Here is a 5,116-nt window from a genome sequence, read left to right as displayed (position 1 = left end):
CATTGTGGATCTAACTATGCAAATCTATTTTCAGTTTACATACTTTGTTTTCCTGACTGGCATCTGTAAAGCCTTTAGGTTGTACCATATAGATTTTTTCTTCTAAATCACCATAGAAAAAGGTTGTTTTTACATCCATTTGGTGAATTAGAAATCCATGGATAGCAACTATTGCAATCAAGGCTCTAATTGTAACTATTTTTGTTACAGGGGAATATGTGTCAAAGTAGTCAATACCGTTTTTGTGTATATCCTACTACTACCAATCTAGCCTTGTATCTTTCAACTGAATCATTTGGCCTCATTTTCCATTTGAAAATCCACTTACACTTAATAGGTTTACTTCCTTTTGGAAGATCTACTAAGTTCCAAGTTTGGTTCATGATTAGAGAATCCAGTTCACTCTTAATGGCTTCCTTCCATAAGCTAGATTCTACAGAACTTAAGACTTATTGGTAAGTTTTAGGATCCTCATCTATTAGATACATATATGCAAACTGACAATCAATATCATCTGGCCTCTTAACTAAAAAAGTAGTTAAAAAATCAGGACCAAAATTTTTCTCAATTCTCTATCTCTTACTTATTCTAGATTCTATATCATATATTTTGTAACTACCTTCTATCATGTATTCCCTGTCTCTGTCTCTTACTTCTTCTAGGTTCTATATTATGTATTTTATCCATAAAATTTTGGGGTTTTCGATAAGCACATGGGCTGGACATCCCCAAATCTTGAAGTGGCGTAAACTACCTTTGCGATCTCTCTATAACTCAAAAGGTGTTTCAGAAACACTCTTTGAGGGAACATTGTTCAAAATATAAACTGCAGTCTCTACTGCATATCCCCAAAACGAGTCTGGAAGATGAGCATAATGTTGGGATTGGTGTCCTAATTCTCCCGGAGTCTCATTGTTTTGTAAAGATACACATTGTTTAATGAATAAAATAAATGTTATTTAATTTTGGCATTTACTCATATCCAAGAAACAAATCTCCTTGGTTATCTTATGTGAACTTAAGCATATGTGATATACAAGTGGATTATGCCTTAAATGACAATCTAAATAGGTTTGTAGTATAAGGATTAAGGTGGGATACTTGATCCTGATGACATTACGGATACAGCTCACTTTGTAGAGGTTTGCAAGTGTTGTAAACTACTATAGATGGTAGATCCTAACCATTCATGTGGAGACATGTGAGTGGGGGTGTCCTATACAAAGAGTTTGTATAAGACCTGGACCACGAGATGACTAGACTCTGTATATAACGCCATTGATACTAGAGACTTACATCTCACCTAAACGATCATAGGTGACACGACCTCAATCCTGAGTGTTTTGAGAACTCTTGCCTTTGAGAGCGGTCTTTTGATTAGTATGGGTGAGAGTGGCCAGATTGCCAACTCAACATGCCTACCTTTTTGGGGACTTGTCTGATCTGGGAGCTGGAAACTCAATCCACAAGATGGAATTCACTCTTTTCCCGAAGCAAAGACTCAGTCATAGTAGGACTATGACATATGTTCATTAGAGGGATCAGTGGTACTTAAGGAGACAGATGTAACTACAAGGGCATAACGGTTATTGGCCTAGCTGTACTTACGAGCGATTTGTGAGGGGTTGTCACATTGCTGATTGGTTAAGATGGATACATAATATATCTGTGGTAAGGAGAGTTTAGCTATCGGTCTTTAGTGGAGTGCCTTGTAGTTAACAGATGGTAAATCCCATGACTAAAGAGTTTAGTAAGTTATTCATATACCGTTGGAGCTTCGAGCTACAGGTCCATAAGATCCCCTTGGTAGCTCAACGGATTCAGTTGAGGATCAGTTCTGGTGTTGATTTGAAATGTTCAAATTTACAAGAGGTATTTTAATTATATATTATATAATCGGTATGATGTATGAGATACATCTTGTGGAGGATTGATGTAAATGAGTTTTATATTAAGTACCATGGAATAGAAAAAGAACTATGGTTTGTATATTTCATGAGATGAAATATTAAAACTATAGGTTATAAATATAGTATGATAAGTTGGTTATCATTTATATTTATAATAATATTAATTATTGGATAATTAATTCTTTTTCTTTAATAACCAAATGAATGGGTGGTTATTGGATTCATGGTAACCGTGAGTTTAAAAGGAAAATGGTTTTCCTATTCTTAAAGATGATTTTACAAACTGGCAAAAAGTTTTTTGAGTTTTCTCTCTCGCGCAAAAGAAACTCACGTAGTCGTCAAGTAAATACGGATTTACTAAACGACGGCTAGGGGGAGCTAAACGATCGTGCAGTGGCGAGCTAAATAATCGCATATTAATTACCAAACGATCGCATAGTTTTGCTGGACGATCGCTTGCCCTAAGTAAACGATCGTGTAGTGTCTGTAGGTGACAGACTGAGCTAAACGATGAGCTAAACAATTGCATAGCTTTTGTTAGATGATCGCATAGCTTTATCTAAATGATTGGGCATCGACCTATACGATAGGTCTCCGCCATCTCCCACTTGCCCAGTCATGCACACGATCGGTGTTTCCTCCTTCATCTACCTCATACCAAGTTCGAACAGAGCCCACCCTCTAGATTCTTACACCGAGAATACCAAGGTCACCTTGTTGATGGTGTCATACTCAACTCGACACCGTCAAGGTTTTCTGTGGAGGCTGTTCGTGCTGTTGCTGAGGAGTTCGTGGCCGAGGCGATTGTTGAGGGCGAGTGCGAAGAGTTCGTGCAGTGTTGCGGTCATGTAGATCGAGCGTTCGAGGTTGTTATTGTTCGAGTGGTCGTGCGCAACGGAGCGTGGAGACGCATCTTCAATTGTTCGTACAGCTTTTCCCTTTGTGCATTTGTAGGTATTCATGCTGTAATTTCTGTATGTATTGTATAACCGCTTGTTTGGAAGTCGACTGTAAAATGTATTGTTCATTCATGATTGTGATTTGGAATAATCTTGTTCCGCTGCTCATGGAAATCGGAGTCCGATTTCCTTTACTTGGTATTAGATCCATGTTCTCTGATATTCCAAATTACAGATTTGAATTGAATGCATTTTTCAGTCACGATGGTTTTTGCATTTGTGGTTAATCGTTTTCTGCATATGTGGTTACGTTGATGAATGTTTCGGGTTTAAATTGCCTTTTTGTTAAAGCTTTAGTTATTACAAAGTGTTAATTATAAGGTCCCCTTGTTTTTGGGCGAAATTAACTTTGCAATCGAGTTTGTAATTCAAAAAGTTTGAGTTCGTTGAGTCGTTCGTGATGAAGCTTCGACGCATGGCGATGCGGTTCTCAACGAAGAAGAAGATCTAGAGTTGGTCGGATCGTGTAGCCTCAGGTAAGCGATTGTTGGGATTTATAGATTTTTTTATACGATCGCATAGTATTTTCTAAACGATCATATAGCTAATTCTAAGCGATGGGGTACATCATTTACCATATCGCATGGCGTTGGTTGCGCGATTGCGTAGGCGCTGGAGGTAGACGATCGTAGAGGGAGTATGTGATGCTCGTCATTTAGAAGAAGGCGCGTGTTAGACGATCGTGTAGTTAACAAGCTTTATTGCTTAGTTACTACCTTTACGATCGCGCGTATGCGATACGGAGGCGCTAGCTAAGCGATCGCTTAAACGATGGTGCTTCGCGGCATCGTAGTCGTTTAGATGATCGCGCAAGGCGGGCGTTGTGCAGAGTGTGCTAAGCGATCATGTACTTCAGGCTTCATCGCTTAGTAAAGGTACACGATCATATAGTAATAGCTAAACGATCGTTTGGATTTTTCTAGACGATCGTATAGTAAATGCTAAACGATCGTTTAGCTCTGGGAGCACTGTAGATGATCGCGTGGTGCTTAGTACACGATGGTTGGAGAAGCGATGCTTTGCCTGAGCGATTTAAGACCCGGTTCGCATGTTTGAACCGGAGACTCCTTGTCTTTGTAATAATTAGTTTTCCTTTTGTGTTTTTTAAGGCAATTTCACCCGGTGCATCAACTTTTATTGTTTATACATGTGATGTATGGTACTTATATGCCAAAGTGTTTGTCATATAGTTAAAACCCACCTTAGGATGTGTAATTATTCATGCATCATGTATTATAAATGTTATAATATTGCATGAAGAAATTACTTGAAAGCATGCGTATACACCATGAAATATAAGAGTTATATTTTGCATGCATTGAGCATTATCATGCATCATTCTTTTATTATATCATGAAATTACTTATCTGATCTGGGAGTTGGGAACTCAATCCACAAGATGGAATTCACTCATTTCCCGAAGCAGGGATAAGTAGAGAGATTGCTCCCTTAAAGGCTGATTCCAGGACTTGAACATAGTGGCCACAGCTTCTCTTTGGAAGAGAAGACTCAGTCATAGTAGGACTATGACTTATGTTCATTAGAAGGATCAGTGGTACTTAAGGAGACCGATGTAACTACAGAGGCATAACGATTATTGGCCCAGCTGTACTTACGAGCGATCTGTGAAGGGTTGTGATGACGGGTAGAAATGCACGTCATCTTAGGCCTTTTATTTAGAATTATGAGCACTGTTAAGCATAATATGCGGCAATTATATTAGGAATTCATGAGAAAATGAGTTTGCGTCGTTCATCATTAAGAATCTCGGCTAACCCACTATTATGTGTTATTAAGCGTTCAATTGTTTGTCTTTGTAGCTAATGCAGAAAGCGGACGCATACGCGGAAGCTGGGCCATCACAACGATGATTGCAGGCGAAGAATTTCTCCATCGCAAAAGCGAACGCATACGATCAACGCATGGGTGTTGCAGTAATCGACCGCATGCGTCCATCGCATAGGAGTTGGGATCGTCAAGCAAATGCGATCATCGCAAGATTGCGGCTACATGATGATAACCATAATAGAGGGATGAACGCAAAGTTGGTGGAATGGAAACATTAATGCATATCTCGAAAGAATCAAAAGATGATGTTGACATTTCACCTACCACGCTATTAGTAGCAGAGATTCAGAAAAGGACCATCGCGCTGCGAATGTCAGAATCAGAGCAGGTCCATTAATGCTGTCGGTGATCCAGCTCTATAAATAGAAGCCGATGAGCAGGATTTAATTTTATCCAAGG

The sequence above is a fragment of the Benincasa hispida genome, chromosome 8 (assembly GCF_027475165.1).
Source record: "Benincasa hispida cultivar pf3 chromosome 8, pf3_genome.v1.1, whole genome shotgun sequence".
Classification (NCBI taxonomy): domain Eukaryota; kingdom Viridiplantae; phylum Streptophyta; class Magnoliopsida; order Cucurbitales; family Cucurbitaceae; genus Benincasa; species Benincasa hispida.
The sequence above is the reverse complement of the archived record's forward strand: the minus strand, read 5'-3'. Positions refer to the sequence as shown.